Source organism: Oncorhynchus mykiss, chromosome 8 (assembly GCF_057628025.1).
Source record: "Oncorhynchus mykiss isolate SJ-2025 chromosome 8, ASM5762802v1, whole genome shotgun sequence".
NCBI classification, from domain to species: Eukaryota; Metazoa; Chordata; class Actinopteri; order Salmoniformes; family Salmonidae; genus Oncorhynchus; species Oncorhynchus mykiss.
Window position 1 is genome coordinate 53,083,800 of NC_143029.1, and position 22,073 is coordinate 53,105,872.

General features: G+C 42.6%; 1 pseudogene; it reads right to left on the reverse strand.

Annotated features, from left to right (window-relative positions):
- Nucleotides 1-296: 296 nt before the first annotated feature.
- Nucleotides 297-17,119, reverse strand: LOC110530932 (procollagen galactosyltransferase 2-like; annotated as a pseudogene).
- Between the last annotated feature and the right edge of the window lie 4,954 nt (nucleotides 17,120-22,073).

Sequence of the window (22,073 nt, forward strand, 5' to 3'; positions counted from 1 at the left end):
GTTTCTTACCCTGTAAGCAGTCTATAGACGAAGTATGATATGAAAGGAATGCATGCTTTGGTTGTTTACCTGGCCACTGCTAATTTATTTGCATCTGTGGCACAATGCAAATCAATGGTTCCTATATTAGTATTGTTTACGCTTTGTCCAAATCATCTATAAGTAGTGCCGAGCGATTAACCGAATGTCTGTTATTTTTCGCTTTTTAAACAACTAATTCATGAACATTGGTTCAATTATTAGTATTTCTTTGTTTGTTTCTGTGAGCTCAATGCGCACATTGCACTGCAGTTTCTCTAGAAAGAAATCAAATCATGCCTGTACTGTGCAATGTAGTAGGGAGTTGTAGTTTCCAACAGGCCAATGTTGTACATAGTTTAGCACAGCAAATGTGATCATTGACCATAATTCACTGCGCGGCTATATGTCCAGTCTGTGTTGAGGAGATACATAGAGAGCAGTTGCTTCGTAAGATATTGGTATTCAGCAGTCATAAAAATATGCCTTATTTACTTCGAAGAACTGCTAAAGTAGTGATTTTGAGATGAGATGACTTGGAATTAAATAAGTCATCAAATAAAACAAGTGTAATATACACAACTGAAATATGTTATTAAAGTCATGTGAATAACTGATGGTTAAAAAGTGATCAGCAATCATGGGACTTTTACGAATTATTTTTATTATGTGATGCATGATGCATTTGATGTTTTTTTTTTAAATGATCGAAAAATCTTAATTCTTTTTTAAATAATCGAACCAACCTCAAAAAGCACTAATTGCTCAGCACCATCTATAAGTAACTTCAATGAGTTACACAATACATTTTGGGATGATTGTTTGTGACCTTAACCTTGGCCCCTGGCTCAGATTGTGGGGGCATAGAGCCTGGTAACAATGTGTGACTGTTTGGAACTTTTGACAGAGCCAATTTTGACTTTTGTGGCTGTGGAAGCTAGTGGCAACGGAGAGGGATCGAGCCTGCAATAGTTGCATTAGATGTGACTTCACAATAATATTATTTTGGGGAAGCCCAATTGATTCTGAGTTCGGGCATATAAATGTTTATTTGTGAAAACAATTTCTAAGATGCGTAAGCCTACTTTCAGCTTTTCCAAATTCACTTCCTTGTTTAAATCGCTTGCGCTTTGAAGTCCACAATGTATGGGGTAGGTTGCGCTAGATGGTGATGCTCTGAGAGATCAGCCAATTCAATTTTTTTCTGAATGCTTAAACACCAACAGTGATTCTTGAAGCACAATCTCTGAAACCATTAACACTTGTAGCCAAAGCAATAACCAAGTGTGCCAAACTGAATGCACGTTCTCTGAAACCATTAACACTTGTAGCCAAAGCAATAACCAAGTGTGCCAAACTGAATGCAGTGTTCTCTGAAACCATTAACACTTGTAGCCAAAGCAATAACCAAGTGTGCCAAACTGAATGCACGTTCTCTGCTTTGTAGATTTAGAACACACGTTTTTCAAAGCCGGAAACTCAACTCACTGCTTTACACTCAGTTTGCAATTTAATAACATACCTCTAGCAAAACTGTAAACATTGGTCTCTACATTGCTACACTATTTCGCCAATTGCCTTTCCATCATTGACACGGGAAAACCCTTTTAGATCATGAGTTCACTTACAAATCAGAGCTTGAGCACTAAATAGGCCACAGGTAAACATTTGTTTGGGACAACAATGGAGGCCAATATTAGACAGAGAGTAAGAGGGGGGAGAACTAGAGGAGGACGAGGAGGTGAAGAAGTAAGAGGAGGAGAAGGAAGAGGTGAAGTAGGACGGGGAAGAGGAAGGGGAGTCAGGAACACAAAAACGGATGAAATCAGAGTGACTGTGGTTGACCATGTTGTCAACCATTGGATGAGCATGAGGGAGGCTGGGCAACGGGTTCAACCAAATCTGAGCCGCTATACTGTTGCAGGTATCATCTGGATATTTCGAAATGAAAACCGGTAAGTAACTAAGTGCTGTAGTCTTACTGGTACAGTAATATGTACTGTACTTTCATAATGAGAAGGATCTATCACTGAAACCATTCAAATGTTTTTACAGAAGTGCAAGAAAACCAGTATCTGGTGGAAGAGGTCGACTGTTCAGAGCAGGAGACCCACATTGTAAATATGGTCATTGCAAATAACTGCATCAGACTCAGAGAAGTGCAGGACCACATAATGGCAGATAACACCATATTCCAAAACGTCAACAGAGTGAGTCTCTGCACTGTCTCGTCTACTGAAACACAATATAATTAGGATGAAGCAGCTGTACCGATTCCCTTTCGAAAGAAACTCAGACTGTGTAAATCAACTGAGATATGAATATGTACTGGATCTAGAAGTGTGTGATGCTACATCATATTGACTGATCCCTGTCTTTCCGTACTGTGCTACATTGTTTTGTCTCGTCTCTTTCAGAGAGTCGTGGAGCTAGAAGCAGATTGCAGTGCATGATGAGCTAATATATGTGGACGAGGCAGGTTTCAACCTTGCAAATAACAAGGGGCTGCGGCAGAAATATCATCGGACACCGTGTCATCATCAACGTCCCCGGGACAACGTGGTGGCAACATAACAATGTCAAAACGGCGTCCTTCACCATCATGCGATCCTAGGCCCATACAACACTGCACGACACTCCAGGCGCTACTTTTCACGCTGCCTAGCTCAAGACAACATCGCATGTGATGTGGATGAAGTCTTACGGTCAGACCCACAAAGGCAAAAAAATATATATATATAATATTTTTTTTCTTTCTAGCACAAATGTTTTTGTTTTCTTCTTACTGCGCTTTTGTTGCTTGAGGAGTGTTGGAACATTTGGAGAGAGAAAAAATATATACTTTTGTCCCTTATTTGTATTGATAGTGTGTTATGTTCGGAGTACACATCCATACTTTACACATTTGGATACCTGTGTGTATGTGTGTTTACTACATGTATGACAAACCTTTATTGCAAACTGCCGTGCCCTGCACACAGAAAAAGCCACAAGTGTTTTCCATTTAAGCTATCAGTGCCTAGTTGATGCTTCGTGTGCTTATACAAATGATGATTTGTGTGTACTGTATTGACGCAAAAACACAATTTTCTAAAAGAGTTTGAAGAGTTTTGCAAGAATTGTTTGCTTGTATCATGTTTTGCTGGTTTGGTGTAAGGTGTTCCGGTTAGTGTGTCGAGTTTTGAAAAAAATGCCTGCAGTTTCAAAGATAGTCCCTAAGCAATCAGGGAAAAAACGGTCAAACCGGCGGCTGTTTTTGCAGCTCCTGCCATTAGACTCCCATTCAAGTTCCATTTTGAGGCGCTGTGAAACCAGATGGTTCGAGAGAGAGAGAGCTGGCTGATGGATAGAGTTAATCTCTGTGTATGCTGGCGGGCAAGGGTGGAGGCATGCCTCCTTCTTTTGGCGACGCCCGGGGGGCATAGGACGTCCCTCTACTCCTCTCTGAGGGCAAGGACAGTCGTTTTCAGACGTGCCCGGTCTGAAAACAACCCCTTCCCCTTGTGGAGCAAGGAAACAATCAACTGGAACCATCACCATATTGTTAGCACCGTTTTGGTCACTATCTGGTCTCTTAAAGGAAAAATCCACTCAAACTACTTGGTATTTATATAATTCGTCCATTGTTGATACAGTCACAAAACGCATCACCATGATGATGTGGCAGGTGACACTTTGCATCTTGATAGTCCAATATCTTGACTACTGACATGCAATACATTTTGGGACAGTAGCAACAGTAGACTAATGACAAAATGCCAAAAGATAGTTGTTGAGTGAAGTTTTCCTTTAAGATCAGCAAACACAGGGTTTACACGGGCAAATATCACTCAACAAGCATCTACTTGCTAAATAAGGTGCTTGCTGGAGAAAGATAGTGTGAAAAAGAGTGAACACTGCAGTTAAAAAAGCCTGTATGAAAATATACTTTGTCCAACCACTGGAACTCATCTTGGGTGCTTATTGAACATGAAAGGCAGGTATTCATCCACAGGCAGCATCTTGCAAAGGGCCCCCCAGGAGGCTCTTGCCTCTCTGCAGGGAGAGGGTATAGACCAAGTCCAGTGGGAGTAAACAGGGTGTACCGGGTTACAGACCCCCTCCACCCAGCGCTTTGGCTGCTTCACCCCTAGCCGCTTATGCCCCACATACAGTGCATTCGGAAAGTATTCAGACTCCTCGGAAAGTATTCAGACTCCTCTGAATGTCCCTGAGTGGCCCAGCCAGAGCCCGGACTTGAACCCGATCGAACATCTCTGGAGAGACCTGAAAATAGCTATGCAGCGACGCAACCCATCCAACTGACAAAGCTTGAGAGGATCTGAAGAGAAGAATGGGAGAAACTCGCCAAATACAGATGTGCCAAGCTTGTGGGGTCATACCCAAGTAGGATCGAGGCTGTAAACGTTGTCAAAGGTGCTTTAACAAAGTACTGAGTAAAGGGTCTGAATACTTATGTTATTGAGATATTTACGTTCTTTATTTTGTATAAATTTGCAACAATTTCAACAACAAAAAAATGTTGTTTTGCTTTGTCATCATGGGGTATTGTGTGTAGATTGACGAGAAAACAATTGTAATTGAATACATTTTAGAATAAGGCTGTAACGTTACAAAATATGGAAAAAGGGAAGGGGTCAGAATACTTTCCGAATGCTCTGTAGCTGAGGGAGACGCTTCAACCTTGTTCCATTTGTTTTAAGTATTCCTAGAAAAATAAGCCATTTTAGACTATTGAGCTGCGCTGTCTGTCTATCTGGGTGTGTTCGCATGTGTGTGTGCAGCCAATCAGCCCTCACATCAGATCCCAATCCAGTCCCTCTTGGTCCACATTCTCCATGATGGTCACCAGTCTGCTGCGAAACCGCTGCTTGGTCCGAACATCGTACTCCAGCACCAGCATATGCTGCAGTCCCTGTTTCAACATCTAGAGGGTGACATTCACCACAGGAAGGCCACTGACCCAAGGTTCGAATCTCCAAATGCTTTATACATTAAAACAATTTACATCGCCTTCTACACTATATATACAAACGTATGTGGACACCCCTTCAAATGAGTGGATTCGGCTATTTCAGCCACACCCGTTGCTGACAGGTGTATAAAATCAAGCACACAGTTATGCGGTCTCCATAGGCAAACATTGACAGTAGAATGGCCTTACTGAAGAGCTAAGTGACTTTCAACGTTGCACAGTCATAGGATCCCACCTTTCCAACAAGTCAGTTCATCAAACTTCTGCCCTGCTAGAGCTGCCCCAGTCAACTGTAAGTGCTGTTATTGTGAAGTGGAAGCGTCATGGAGAAACAACGGCTCAGCCACGAAGTGGTAGACCTCAGAACGGGACCACTGAGTGCTGAAGTGCGTGGCGCGTAAAAATTGTCTGTCCTCGGTTGCAACACTCACTACCGAATTTCAAACTGCTTCTGGAAGCAACGTCAGTACAATAACTGTTTGTTGGGAGCTTCATGAAATGGGTTTCCATGGCCGAGCAGCCGCCACAAGCCTAAGATAACCATGCACAATGCCAAGCGTCTGCTGGTGGAAACGTGTTCTCTGGAGTGATTAATCACGCTTCACAAATCTGAATTTGTCAGATGGCAGGAGAACACTACCTCCCCTAATGCATAGTGCCAACTGTAAAGTTTGGTGAAGGAGGAATAATGGTCTGGGGCTGTTTTTCATAGTTCGGGCCCCTTAGTTCCAGTAAAGGAAAATCTTAATGCTACAGCATACAATTACGCTCTAGACGATTCTGTGCTTCCAACTTTGTGACAACAGGTTGGGGAAGGCCCTTTCCTGTTTCAGTGTGACAATGCCCCCGTGCACAAAGTGAGGTCCATACAGAAATGGTTTGTCGAGATTAGTGTGGAAGAACTTGACTGGCCTGAAACAGAGCCCTGACCTCAACCCCATCGGACACCTTTGGGATGAATTGGAAGGCCGACTGTGAGCCAGGCCTAATTGCCCAACATCAGTGCCCGACCTCACCAATGCACTTGTGGCTGAATGGAAGCAAGTTCCCGCAGCAATGTTCCAACATTTTGTGGAAAGCATTCCCAAAAGAATGGAGGCTGTTATAGTAGCAAAGGGGGGACCAACTCCATATTAATGCTCATGATTTTGTAATGAGATGTTTGGCGAGCAGGTGTCCACATACCTTTGGTCATGTATTGTATCCTGTATCTTTCCATCTATCAAGTAACAAACTAGTTGTAGTAAAGTAGTTTGAGCAATGTTACAGATCCTTAAGACAATCAATAAAAGTAGCAGCTATCAATGTTTATTAGGATTTGTATGCAATGTTTTGCAGGTGTATAGAATTGATTTGCATGTATAGACTAGATTTGCACCTGTTTCCAGATGTTGTAGTGACTGAGGAAGCAGCCGAGTCAGGACACCCCCCCCCCCGAATACGAGTCTTTGTACTCAGGCAACATGTCTATGCCCAGTGCCTGCAGCTGGGAGGTGTTCAGAGCTCTGAACAAAAGAGAAGAAAATAAAAGATTAGTAAACATCATTCCAAATGTTCAAACCCAGCCCAGGTGCTTAGGTCTAGATTTACTTCAGGTTTGCAACTGTGCAGCATTGGCACCTGTTCTTTATCAGACAAAATGTAGCACAAACGTTTGAAGAAAAGATCAAAGGAAGATTACGATATAGATAATAAATCGAAGTTTCACGGTCTTTATGAATCCATGCTTCACTAATTGGAGCAATAGTGGAGTGGAGTGAGGATTCAGTATGGATAGCAGGCAATTTATTTTATTCCCTTCTGAAGTAACAGGTGCAGGCGTTACGTAATGTGCTTTTTGGTTGTGGTGTCGTACTTGCCATCCACCACCACTGTCAGTGTAATATGGATGCCCAGAACGGAGAGGGTGCTCAGCATTCGATCCCGCCGCACAAAGCGCCGCTTCGGATGAATCCGAAAGATATAGAATGAAGGTGGGGAGAATAGACAGTTCCATCCTTTATCCCCTTTCTCATGATTCGTATGAAATGAATAACAGTGGATGACTAAAGACACAGTATACAGTGGATGTACTGTAAGGGCATTCTCAGAACCTCATCAAATCCAATCTTTTCCAGGTTTAGGTGTATGGTGCATGTATTTGTAATGCTTCATGATCAACCTTTGAATGCTTGGCTATGACATGTCAACTGACATTTACTCCTGAGGTACTGACCTGTTCCACCCTCTACAACCACTCTGATTATTATTCAACCCTGCTGGTCATATATGAACTTTTGAACATCATGAAGAACAATATAGCCATGCACTCTTATAATCACTACCCGGCACAGCCAGAAGAGGACTGGCCACCCCTCAGAGCCTGGTTCCTTTCTATGTTTCTTGCTAGGCTCCTGCCTTTCTAGAGAGATTTCCCTAGCCACCGTGCTTCTACATCTGCATTGCTTGCTGTTTGGGGTTTTAGGCTGGGTTTCTGTATAAGCACTTTGTGACATCTGCTGATGTAAAAATGGCTTTAGAGAAATACATTTGATTTGAAGAAAAATATATGTATTAGACTCTTATTATTAAATAAAAGCAGATCACACTGTGTTAAGACATTGGCCATCTATGATTTCCATAGGAATTCCTCAGTCTCTCATTAATGACAATTTCGGGGATTTTCTCAAGAGAGGGAGCGTGATGAAGGAGAGAAAGAGATAGCTAGTGAGCTATAACGGAGGAGTGGGCATTCTGACAAGGCTGTTAAAGTGAGGGGAGTCGTAACAGCTTCACAGGCACTGGTCTGTAGGCGTAGGGAAAGCACGAAAGGATGTAGAAGGTAAGCGTGGAGGGATATATTTAAAGATAGTGAGGGGGGTGTGTGTGAGAGAGAGAGAGAATATCCTATACTAAATCAGAATGCTCAGACCTTGCTCGAACGTTTGTGGAAATCATGCGTTAATGTCATTCCAAGATTTGTGCAGAAATGTAAGACAGGATTCGTCTCACTCAGAGCCTCAGTCATGGTGTGGCTAAATCTCTCCACCTCCTCCTAACCTTGCTGTTACTTCGGGGGCCGTGGCAGATACCCATAGTACTCTCTGTTGCATACAGTGCTTTGCGAAAGTATTCGGCCCCCTTGAACTTTGCGACCTTTTGCCACATTTCAGGCTTCAAACATAAAGATATAAAACTGTATTTTTTTGTGAAGAATCAACAACAAGTGGGACACAATCATGAAGTGGAACGACATTTATTGGATATTTCAAACTTTTTTAACAAATCAAAAACTGAAAAATTGGGCGTGCAAAATTATTCAGCCCCCTTAAGTTAATACTTTGTAGCGCCACCTTTTGCTGCGATTACAGCTGTAAGTCGCTTGGGGTATGTCTCTATCAGTTTTGCACATCGAGAGACTGAATTTTTTTCCCATTCCTACTTGCAAAACAGCTCGAGCTCAGTGAGGTTGGATGGAGAACATTTGTGAACAGCAGTTTTCAGTTCTTTCCACAGATTCTCGATTGGATTCAGGTCTGGACTTTGGCTTGGCCATTCTAACACCTGGATATGTTTATTTTTGAACCATTCCATTGTAGATTTTGCTTTATGTTTTGGATCATTGTCTTGTTGGAAGACAAATCTCCGTCCCAGTCTCAGGTCTTTCGCAGACTCCATCAGGTTTTCTTCCAGAATGGTCCTGTATTTGGCTCCATCCATCTTCCCATCAATTTTAACCATCTTCCCTGTCCCTGCTGAAGAAAAGCAGGCCCAAACCATGATGCTGCCACCACCATGTTTGACAGTGGGGATGGTGTGTTCAGCTGTGTTGCTTTTACGCCAAACATAACGTTTTGCATTGTTGCCAAAAAGTTCAATTTTGGTTTCATCTGACCAGAGCACCTTCTTCCACATGTTTGGTGTGTCTCCCAGGTGGCTTGTGGCAAACTTTAAACGACACTTTTTATGGATATCTTTAAGAAATGGCTTTCTTCTTGCCACTCTTCCATAAAGGCCAGATTTGTGCAATATACAACTGATTGTTGTCCTATGGACAGAGTCTCCCACCTCAGCTGTAGATCTCTGAGGTTCATCCAGAGTGATCATGGGCCTCTTGGCTGCATCTCTGATCAGTCTTCTCCTTGTATGAGCTGAAAGTTTAGAGGGACGGCCAGGTCTTGGTAGATTTGCAGTGGTCTGATACTCCTTCCATTTCAATATTATCGCTTGCACAGTGCTCCTTGGGATGTTTAAAGCTTGGGAAATCTTTTTGTATCCAAATCTGGCTTTAAACTTCTTCACAACAGTATCTCGGACCTGCCTGGTGTGTTCCTTGTTCTTCATGATGCTCTCTGCACTTTTAACGGACCTCTGAGACTATCACAGTGCAGGTGCATTTATACGGAGTCTTGATTACACACAGGTGGATTGTATTTATCATCATTAGTAATTTAGGTCAACATTGGATCATTCAGAGATCCTCACTGAACTTCTGGAGAGAGTTTGCTGCACTGAAAGTAAAGGGGCTGAATAATTTTGCACGCCCAATTTTTCAGTTTTTGCTTTGTTAAAAAAGTTTGAAATACCCAATAAATGTCGTTCCACTTCATGATTGTGTCCCACTTGTTGTTGATTCTTCTACAGTTTTATATCTTTATGTTTGAAGCCTGAAATGTGGCAAAAGGTTGCAAAGTTCAAGGGGGCCGAATACTTTCGCAAGGCACTGTATGTACATCTGCACGGAATCACCGGGTCATAATATAACCTAATACATTAGACACATACACGTTACATGTATTGCATGTTTGATTGAGTATGCCTGGAGTGGCAGATACTGTAGGTGGGGTTTGCACATTTGGGACTATTCTGTTGTGTGTATTGTACCAGAAAGAAAGCAGGAAGAAATGCTATTTAAGCCCAGATCTGACCCCCATTCAATATGCAGTAATGAACAGTGCATTTAAACACAATTCCTTACGACTCCATGTCTGACCTACCCGCCGCGCAGAGAAGGCGAACACCATGATGCCATCCAGGGGAAAGGTGTAATCGTGGTGTGGCGGGTGCAAGGCCAGCGCCCGGGCGGCGCCCTGCCTCAAGCCCACCAGGAAGGTAGAGTGCACCATGGGAACACCGAAGCAGCCATGGTTCTTCCCGTTTCTGATGTGGATGTACTCTGGGGTGCACTTGTAGTAAGCCTGAGAGGGCAAGCAGAGACGCAGTAGACTAAATTGAGCATTAAGAAGTGGCCCAAAGGCCAAATCAGGCCCCACTATGACATTTTATGTAGCCCTTGAAATGAAAAAAAAAAACTTCAAAAATATCCTCCCTGGTCATTTGCATATTTCAAGTCTTCAAATACAATGGTGGGCATTGAGCACACATGAAAGAGCATGATGTAATACAATGAATCAAAAAGGAAACACATTTAATTAGCATTAATTGTATAAATTATCATGCGTTACAAACATTGTTGACGTCTACATTAAAAAAAAACACTCGCTAATTGAATTTAATATTGATGTCATAGATAGAAAACGGAATGCAAATCCCGCTGAAGTGGCAAACAAACCAGCAAAACTCAAATGAAACTGGGAAAGGACAGAAGAGCTAGCCATACGGTCACATAACACTGAGGGACAGTGCCAAGGGAGTGGTGGTGTGAAGCAAGATGGCAGAAGGCAAATCATGAAATTGGCTCCATCTGTTTTCCTGCCCTCTGACAATACCCTTACTCATCATAACACTAACAGAGCCAGACAGACAAGTGCAATGCTTCAGATTGAATTAACATTCGGATGGCAACAAACCATAAAGTTGTCTTCCCGAGAAGGGGGCCAGCAGTGGGCCAATAAAAAAGGCGGAGGTGTAGAAATGGTGCCAATGAGTGAAATAAATGAAGATGAATGAAGGATGTACCTGTGGGGGTCATGCCACACCAGAAGTAGAGGGCGCTGAATGGACGTCGCAACCGTTGAGTTCTCTGCCATCATCTCCGTCAGCACCCGCAGGTTGGTCAGCAAGTTGTCAGTGTCCACAAACTGGGTGATGTAGAATTAATCTCAGTGGAAATATAGAACGTTCTGTTGTTCTGGGCTGGTTCAAAAGAAGTGAGGTGAATTCACATTTGGCTATTTGTGGTACTTTCGTCCAGTTACAGCTGTGAAAATGTGTTGTTACTCTTACAGTGAAGCCTAAACACTATGTCACTATATTTTTCCAAAATCTCAAAATTTAAGAGGTGCATGACAACTGAGTGTCGATAACCCACTGTGTTGAGTTATGGGTGACCTCAACAGTTTGTAATGAGCCCAAAGAGCCCTGGCTGATTTGAGAGCAGCCTGCTTTAGCTTTATCACGTGGATGAATCGAGAGTTAGGCACCAACACATTCACATATGATCTCTATATATATATATATATCCTGAATGTCCTGAATGACTGTGCTGTCATGAATTGTATTATTTAATCTTGATGCCCACTATTTAACCACGTAGGCCAGTTGAGAACAAGTTCTCACTTACAACTGCGACCTGTCCAAGATAAAGCAAAGCAGTGCGACAAAAACAACAACAACACAGAGTTACACATGGGATAAACAAACTTACAGTTAATAACACAATAGAAAAAGTATATATACAGTGTGTGCAAAGTAGTAAGATTAGGGAGGTAAGGCAATAAATAGGCCATAGAGGTGAAATAATTACAATTTAGCATTAACACTGGAGTGATAGATGTGCAGATGATGATGTGCAAGTAGAGATACTGGGGTGCAAAAGAGCAACAACAACCAAAAAGAACAGTATAGGGATGAGGTAGTTGGGTGAGCTATTTACAGATGGGCTGTGTACAGGTACAGTGATTGGTAAGCTGCTCTGATAGCTGATGCTTAAAGTTAGAGAGGAAGATAATAGTCTCCAGCTTCAGTGATTTTTGCTATTTGTTCCAGTCATTAGCAGCAGAGAACTGGAAGGAAAGGCGGGCAAAGGAGGTGTTGGCTTTGGGGATCACCAGTGAAATATTTGTAGTGCGTGCTACGGGTGGGTGTTGCTATGGTGACCAGTGATCTGAGGTAAGGCGGGGCTTTACCTAGCAAAGACTTATAGATGACCTGGAGCCAGTGGGTTTGGCGACGAATATGTAGCAAGGGCCAGCCAACGAGAGCATACAGGTCGCAGTGGTGGGTAGTATATGGGGCTTTGGTGACAAAACGGATGGCACTGTGATAGACTACATCCAATTTGCTGAGTAGAGTGTTGGAGGCTATTTTGTAAATGATCGGTAGGATAATCAGTTTTGCCAGGGTATATTTGGCAGCATGAGTGAAGGAGGCTTTGTTGCGAAATAGGAAGCCGATTCTAAATTTAATTTTGGATTGGAGATGCTTAATGTGTCTGGAAGGAGAGTTTACAGTCTAACCAGACAACTAGGTATTTGTAGTTGTCTACATATTCTAAGTCAGAACCGTCCAGAGTAGTGATGCTAGTCGGACGGGCGTTTGCGGGCAGCAATCAATTGAAGAGCATGCATTTAGGTTTACTAGCATTTAAAATCAGTTGGAGGCCACGGAAGGAGTGTTGTATGGCATTGAAGCATGTTTGTAGGTTTGTTAACACAGTGTCCAAAGAAGGGCCAGATGTATGCAAATCAAATAAAATTGTATTTGTCACATACACATGGTTAGCAGATGTTAATGCGAGTGTAGCGAAATGCTTGTGCTTCTAGTTCCGATAATGCAGTAATAACCAACAAGTAATCTAACTAACAATTCCAAAACTACTGTCTTATACACAGTGTAAGGGGATAAAGAATATGTACATAAGGATATATGAATGAGTGATGGTACAGAGCAGCATAGGCAGGATACAGTAGATGGTATCGAGTACAGTATATACATGAGGTGAGTATGTAAACAAAGTGGCATAGTTAAAGTGGCTAGTGATACATGTATTACATAAGGATGCAGTCGATGATATAGAGTACAGTATATACGTATGCATATGAGATGAATAATGTAGGGTAAGCAACATTATATAAGGTAGCATTGTTTAAAGTGGCTAGTGATATATTTACATCATTTCCCATCAATTCCCATTATTAAAGTGGCTGGAGTTGAGTCAGTGTCAGTGTCAGTGTGTTGGCAGCAGCCACTCAATGTTAGTGGTGGCTGTTTAACAGTCTGATGGCCTTGAGATAGAAGCTGTTTTTCAGTCTCTCGGTCCCAGCTTTGATGCACCTGTACTGACCTCGCCTTCTGGATGATAGCGGGGTGAACAGGCAGTGGCTCGGGTGGTTGATGTCCTTGATGATCTTTATGGTCTTCCTGTAACATCGGGTGGTGTAGGTGTGACCTCGCCTTCTGGATGATAGCGGGGTGAACAGGCAGTGGCTCGGGTGGTTGATGTCCTTGATGATCTTTATGGCCTTCCTGTAACATTGGGTGGTGTAGGTGTCCTGGAGGGCAGGTAGTTTGCCCCCGGTGATGCGTTGTGCAGACCTCACTACCCTCTGGAGAGCCTTACGGTTGTGGGCGGAGCAGTTGCCGTACCAGGCGGTGATACAGCCCGCCAGGATGCTCTCGATTGTGCATCTGTAGAAGTTTGTGAATGCTTTTGGTGACAAACCGAATTTCTTCAGCCTCCTGAGGTTGAAGAGGCGCTGCTGCGCCTTCTTCACGATGCTGTCTGTGTGAGTGGACCAATTCAGTTTGTCTGTGATGTGTATGCCGAGGAACTTAAAACTTGCTACCCTCTCCACTACTGTTCCATCGATGTGGATAGGGGGGTGTTCCCTCTGCTGTTTCCTGAAGTCCACAATCATCTCCTTAGTTTTGTTGACGTTGAGTGTGAGGTTATTTTCCTGACACCACACTCCGAGGGCCCTCACCTCTTCCCTGTAGGCCGTCTCGTCGTTGTTGGTAATCAAGCCTACCACTGTTGTGTCGTCCGCAACTTGATGATTGAGTTGGAGGCGTGCGTGGCCACGCAGTCGTGGGTGAACAGGGAGTACAGGAGAGGGCTCAGAACGCACCCTTGTGGGGCCCCAGTGTTGAGGATCAGCAGGGTGGAGATGTTGTTGCCTACCCTCACCACCTGGGGGCGGCCCGTCAGGAAGTCCAGTACCCAGTTGCACAGGGCGGGGTCGAGACCCAGGGTCTCGAACTTGATGACGAGCTTGGAGGGTACTATGGTGTTGAATGCCGAGCTGTAGTCGATGAACAGCATTCTCACATAGGTATTCCTCTTGTCCAGATGGGTTAGGGCAGTGTGCAGTGTGGTTGAGATTGCATCGTCTGTGGACCTATTTGGGCGGTAAGCAAATTGGAGTGGGTCTAGGGTGTCGGGTAGGGTGGAGGTGATATGGTCCTTGACTAGTCTCTCAAAGCACTTCATGATGACGGAAGTGAGTGCTACGGGGCGGTAGTCGTTTAGCTCAGTTACCTTAGCTTTCTTGGGAACAAGAACAATGGTGGCCCTCTTGAAGCATGTGGGAACAGCAGACTGGTATAGGGATTGATTGAATATGTCCGTAAACACACCGGCCAGCTGGTCTGCGCATGCTCTGAGGGCGCGGCTGGGGATGCCGTCTGGGCCTGCAGCCTTGCGAGGGTTAACACGTTTAAATGTCTTACTCACCTCGGCTGCAGTGAAGGAGAGTCTGCATGTTTTCGTTGCAGGCCGTGTCAGTGGCACTGTATTGTCCTCAAAGCGGGCAAAAAAGTTATTTAGTCTGCCTGGGAGCAGGACATCCTGGTCCGTGACTGGGCTGGATTTCTTCTTGTAGTCCGTGATTGACTGTAGACCCTGCCACATGCCTCTTGTGTCTGAGCCGTTGAATTGAGATTCTACTTTGTCTCTGTACTGACGCTTAGCTTGTTTGATAGCCTTGCGGAGGGAATAGCTGCACTGTTTGTATTCGGTCATGTTACCAGTCACCTTGCCCTGATTAAAAGCAGTGGTTCGCGCTTTCAGTTTCACGCGAATGCTGCCATCAATCCACGGTTTCTGGTTAGGGAATGTTTTAATCATTGCTATGGGAATGGCATCTTCAATGCACGTTCTAATGAACTTGCACACCGAATCAGCGTATTCGTCAATATTGTTATCTGACGCAATACGAAACATGTCCCAGTCCACGTGATGGAAGCAGTCTTGGAGTGTGGAGTCAGCTTGGTCGGACCAGCGTTGGACAGACCTCAGCGTGGGAGCCTCTTTTTTAGTTTCTGTCTGTAGGCAGGGATCAACAAAATGGAGTCATGGTCAGCTTTTCTGAAAGGAGGGCGGGGCAGGGCCTTATATGCGTCGCGGAAGTTAGAGTAACAATGAGCCAAGGTTTTTCCACCCCTGGTTGCGCAATCGATATGCTGATAAAATTTTGGGAGTCTTGTTTTCAGATTAGCCTTGTTAAAATACCCAGCAACAATGAATGCAGCCTCCGGATGAATGGATTCCAGTTTGCAAATAGTCAAATAAAGTTTGTTCAGAGCCATCGATGTGTCTGCTTGGGGGGGATATATACGGCTGTGATTATAATCGAAGAGAATTCTCTTGGTAGATAATGCGGTCTACATTTGATTGTGAGGAATTCTAAATCAGGTGAACAGAAGGATTTGAGTTCCTGTATGTTTCTTTCATCACACCATGTCTCGTTAGTCATAAGGCATGCAGAATGGTCTTGTCTGCGTAGAGGTGGATCAGAGTATCACCAGCAGCAAGAGCGACATCATTGATACAGTGCCTTGCTAAAGTATTCGGCCCCCTTGAACTTTGCGACCTTTTGCCACATTTCAGGCTTCAAACATAAAGATATAAAACTGTATTTTTTTGTGAAGAATCAACAACAAGTGGGACACAATCATGAAGTGGAACGACATTTATTGGATATTTCAAACTTTTTTAACAAAGCAAAAACTGAAAAATTGGGCGTGCAAAATTATTCAGTCCCTTTACTTTCAGTGCAGCAAACTCTCTCCAGAAGTTCAGTGAGGATCTCTGAATGATCCAATGTTGACCTAAATGACTAATGATGATAAATACAATCCACCTGTGTGTAATCAAGTCTCCGTATAAATGCACCTGCACTGTGATAGTCTCAGAGGTCCGTTAAAAGCGCAGAGAGCATCATGAAGAACAAGGAACACACCAGGCAGGTCCGAGATACTGTTGTGAAGAAGTTTAAAGCCGGATTTGGATACAAAAAGATTTCCCAAGCTTTAAACATCCCAAGGAGCACTGTGCAAGCGATAATATTGAAATGGAAGGAGTATCACTGCAAATCTACCAAGACCTGGCCGTCCCTCTAAACTTTCAGCTCATACAAGGAGAAGACTGATCAGAGATGCAGCCAAGAGGCCCATGATCACTCTGGATGAAGTTTCTATGCGGGGTGCAGAGCAGTTGGCCGGGGTGGAAAGTATGGCCAGCAGTAGAAAAATGCTCATTGAAATGATTGATTACGTAGATTTATCGGTGGTGACTGTTTCCTAGCCTCAGTGCAGTGGGCAGCTGGGAGGAGGTGCTCTTATTCTCCATGGACTTTACAGCGTCCTAGTGTCTCACCCTCTCTGCTCTAAGACCACTGTTTACTCCTCTCACATCTCTGAATATTTCAGTAGAGGGGCTGAACTTAATCCACTGACAGCAACTGGTATTGAATAGGTTTTGCCCAATGAAAGTCTCCTACATATTGTATTATGACCATTAGCCTATAGGGCTGGATGATAAATAATCTATGAACTCCAGCTCAGTAAAGTGACTGAGGATTGTTTTCAGTTCAAAACTCAAATTTACCAAAAAATACGTATTGTGGTGTCATCTGGAACTGATGGGCACCAATGAGACAATATTATGTGACTGCTTTAGCCTACATCACTCCATACAGTATCCATACTCTAGCTAACCATGGATGTGAGAGATCGTTTTAAGAGTTTTGAAAAAGGGTTCAACTTGTAAAGTAAAAAGCAATATGGAACAAAAGGTTCAAATTCATGCGTTTTACCAGATGGCGATAAGATCTATAGGATACTCTAACCTGTCAACGTAGCCCAAGAAGTAGGGGAGACTGTGCTATGCATTGTGCACCAGGATAGGCTACTGACCAGAACTTTGGGCTTCAGCAACAAAAACTTGTGCAGGACAGGTTCAAGCATAGCCGCGGGAAGTAGGGGTGCTGAGGGTGCTGCCTCTGTAAAATATATATTTTTTTTTTATTTAAAAAATAAAATAATATGCATTTTATGGAAAATTTCACAAAAGTAGTGCATTGGGCCTTTACCAGTCCTGTAATAGCAGTTCACATAGCCACTTGTAGCATGCCAAAAAAACCAAATTATTTTAGTCTACTTTTTTTGTTGTTGACCTTGTAAGCCTTGTTGTAATCTGATAGGCAGGTGTTGTTAATTTAATTGGATATTGGGAGGTGAGGAGCACTCCTTTTTGTTGACCCTTTGAAACCAAATGCAATTTTATTGCTATTAACATATACAGTGCATTCGGAAAGTATTCAGACTCCTCTACATGTTGTTAAGTTACAGCCTTATTCTAAAAATATATATGTTTTATCTCATCAATCTACACACAATACCCCATAATGACAAAACAAAAACAGGTTTTTATAAATGTTTGCAAATGTATTACAAATAATAAACATAAGTATTCAGACCCTTTTGCTACGAGACTCGAAATTGAGCTCAGGTCCATCCTGTTCCCATTGATCATTCTTGAGATGTTTCTGCAACTTGATTGGAGTCCACCTGTGGTCAATTCAATTGATTGGACATGATTTGGAAAGGTGGTCAAAGCAACTGTCCATAGAGCTCTGAGACAGGATTGTGTCAAGACACAGATCTGGGGAAGGGTACAAAAAAATGTCTACATTGAAGGTAACACAGTGGTCTCCATAATTCTTAAATGGAAGTTTGGAGCCGACATTTAATCAACCAACTATTTAATACATTTTACAATAAGGCTGTAACATAACAAAATGTGGAAAAAGTCAAGGGGTCTTATTTCCCGAATGTACTGTAGGTTGTGATAGCTATAAAGCCGAATTGTTATTTTAATTTATTTAGCCCAGTAGACTAGTGCAATTTTATTTGAATGTAGCCTTATTGGTTTGAAAATAAACAACTGAACAACTTGCCATTTAGAACATTTCCCCAAAATACGTCTTGTTTTTGGCTTCATAGACAATAACAATTGTAGGCTATAAGAAATGTGCATTGTCATGCAGTGGCAGAATGATAATTGAGATCATGTAAATAATTAATGATTACCTAGTTGGGCAATTTTTTTTTTAAACTTCTTGCTGTAGGCGTACGTCATCATCGTCTGCCTTCATCCTTACCTGTAGCTTACCTGCCTCTGGTATAATGCATTTCCACCTCTCACTCTTATTCGTCTTGCTTTTCCATCTTCCCGAATTCAAATGTGACATTCTAACAGATCAATCTTGCTGGCAAAACGTCATTAAATATTGCTGCGTTAATTAGCTATAGTGTGGATGTAGGGCTGTTTTTTGTTGTTGTATATATTAAGCACCCAGATGCTGCGTAGGCAACACAATAATATCAGACAGAGACAAGCTTGCCGGGGAGGAAACATTTCGCGGGCCGCCTACGCGTTGGCTATTATGTTGCAATTTTACTAGTCTTGTTTATACAAAAAGTTTCAACATTCTCCCATTCTCCCAGTTGATACAATTTTTCAATATTCTCAGAAACACCTTGTTGATGCAATGCTTCGATATTCGCAGAATGTTTCCCTTCCCTGACAAATATTGCAGACAGGCAAATTTAAAAATGAGCTGGCTGTACACATTATAAGGAACATCTCTGAATGCAGAGCAACAGTTTTGGAGGGAAGCACACGAGACAATGACACTGTCGTAGTACACGTATGCACCGCTCCACAAGGATGACCTCATATAGCCTATGAGCAGGGGGTCGGCCATTTTCATATGAGTGACAATTTACAATTGATCCTACAATTTCTAAGGACTGCATGCCACTTATGATTTTCATATAAGCATTATAGTCTACTCAACTGTGCCCAGAAAATGTCGAAAACCTGTCGAAATTTTAGCTGGCTACACTGTAAAACCGAATACGTTCTGGCTACTCAAACATTTTGAGGAAACCTATTACCTAAAAAAAAAAAAATGTTAAGAAACTTGAGCAGTAATACCTTCATATTAGTAGTACAAATGCAATAATTTCCTAGTGTGCCGTGCCTTTTCTAATCAAAATCAGATCAGATCAAATCAAATGTTATTGGTCACATACACATATTTAGCAGATTTTATTGCTGGTGTAGCGAAATGCTTGTGTTCCTAGCTCCAACCATGCAGTAAGATGTCACAATTCACAACAATACACACATCTAAAAGTAAAATGATGGAATTAAGAAATGTATAAATATTAGGACGAGCAATGTCAGTGTTATTGACTAAAATACAGCATAGACATGAAATGAGTAAAGCAGTATGTAAACATTACTAAAGTGACACAGCAAGACAGTCGTGAAGAGGGCACGACAAAACCTTTCCCCCACAGGAGACTGAAAAGATTTGGCATGGGTCCCCAGATCCCCAAAAAGTTCTACAGCTGCACCATCGAGAGCATCCTGACCCGTTGCATCACCGCCTGGTATGGCAACTGCTCAGCATCTGACCGTAAGGGGCTACAGAGAGTGGTGTGTATGGCCCAATACATCACTGGGACCAAGCTTCCTGCCAGCCAGGACCTATATAATAGGCGGTGTCAGAGGAAAGCCCATAAAATTGTCAGAGACTCCAGTCACCCAAGTCATAGACAGTTCTCTCTGCTACCGCACGGCAAGCGGTACCAGAGGGCCAAGTCTAGGACCAAAAGGCTCCTTAATTTAGGGATCCGATCCCGTTACCGGGATCAAATTCGACAACATCCGGTGAAGTTGGAGTGCGCTAAATTCAAATAACAAAATTGTAATATTAAACATTCATGAACATACAAGTGTCTTACATCATTTTAAAGCTTAACTTCTTGTTAATCCAACTACGTTGTCAGATTTCAAAAAGGATTTACGGCGAAAGCATACCATGCGATTATCTGAGGACAGCACCCCACATCAAAATACTTTTTCAAACCAGCACAAGCGTCACAAAAATCACAAATAACAATAAAATAAATCACTTACCTTTGAAGTTCTTCCTCTGTGTGCAATCCCAAGGGTCCCAGCTACACAATGAATGTTCAAAAGATAAATAACGAAGAGCGCGCACCTCATTCACGCGCGCAACAAGACTACTTTTCTAATGAGGGACACCTTGGATAAGCTACAACTACTACGTTTATCAAGAAACAAGCCTGAAACCCTGTCTAAAGACTGTTGACATCTAGTGGAAGCCATAGGAACTGCAATATGGGTCCTATTTATTTGTATATCCCATAGGCTAGCATTGGAATTGCCTGTGACCTAAAAAATAATATTTTCGGCTGGATTTTCCTCGGGTTTTTGCCTGCCATATCAGTTCGGTTATACTCACAGACATTATTTCAAAACTTCAGATGCATATCCTAGCTTCTGGGCCCGAGTAACAGATAGTTTACTTTGGGCACGCCAGCCATCCAAACTTCCGAACACTGCCCCCTAGCCCTAAGAGGTTTGCTTCTACCCCCAAGCCATAATACTTCTGAACAATTAATCAAATAGCCATTGGACTATTTACATTGATCCCCCCTACATTTGTTTTGTACACTTGCTACTCGTTGTTTATTATCTATGCATAGTCACTTCACCCCTACCTACATGTACAAATTACCTCAACTAACCTGTAACCCCGCACACTGACTTGGTACCAGTACCCCCTGTATATAGCCTCTTTATTGTTGTGTTATTGTGTTACTTTTTATTATATATATATATATATTTTTTTTCACTTTAGTTTATTTGGTAAATATTTTCTTAACTCTTCTTGAACTGCACTGTTGGTTAAGGGCTTGTAAGTAAGCATTTCACAGTAAGGTCTACACTTGTTGTATTTTGCGCATATGACAAATAAAGTTTGATTTGATTAGTGTTGACATTTTTAGAGTTTTTGACAATTGCTTACACATGATTTCTGAAACTATGGCTCCTTTTCTCTAGACTCTACACACAAAACCCCAAAATACACACACAACATGCTAAACGTCACACATCTCTTGCAAAACCAAACACTTAATTAAAAATTATTTTAACTCTTCTCAAAATTGTGTTTTTGCATCAAAACTCTACACAAAAAACATCAAATAATTAGCTCCTATACACGCCAACTACACATGGATGTGACAAATGTAAAACACTAGCTTGCGTCTTTTGCATGTTCAGTGGTGTCCACGGCAGTTTGTCATAGCACTCACACGTACATGTATGCGCACAAATATATACAGTATGTGAACAGTAGTAGACAAATCAAATACAGTAGAAGATAAACAAATAAGCTTGTTACTATAAAGAAAAAAACTATTTGGGTGCATCCTATTTGGGTCTGGCCACAGCACCTCATCAACATCACAAGCGATGTTTTCTCTGGCTAAACAGTGGGGTAAGTAGCGTCTGGAGTGGGGTATCCAGCCCTGGCATGCCCCCTCGTCCTTGTCCTTGTCCTCGCCCCCCTCTTCCTCTAACTCTCTCTCCAAAATTGGCCTCCTTTGTTGTCCAAACCAAGAAAGCCAACCTGAAACCTATTTATAGTGCTCAAGCTCTGATTTCTAAGTGAAGAAATTAGCTATATATCAGGATAAGGTAAGACCCAGATGCAGACCATGTCGAAGTAACAATGTTTATTACAGCAACAGGGGCAAAGGTACAGGACGGCAGGCAGGCTCATGTCAGTAATCAAGAGATGGGGCAAAAGTAAACAACAGCAGGCAGGCAGAGTGGTCAGGTGGGCAGGCTCAGGACAGGCAAGGGTCAAAACCAGGAGGACGAGAAAAGAGAGACTGGGGAAAAGCAGGCGCTGATACAAAACCGCTGGTTGACTTGACAAACAAGACAAGCTGGCAACAGACAAACAGAGAACACCGGTATAAATACACAGTGGATAATGAGGAAGATGGGAGACACCTGGCGGTGGGTGGAGAC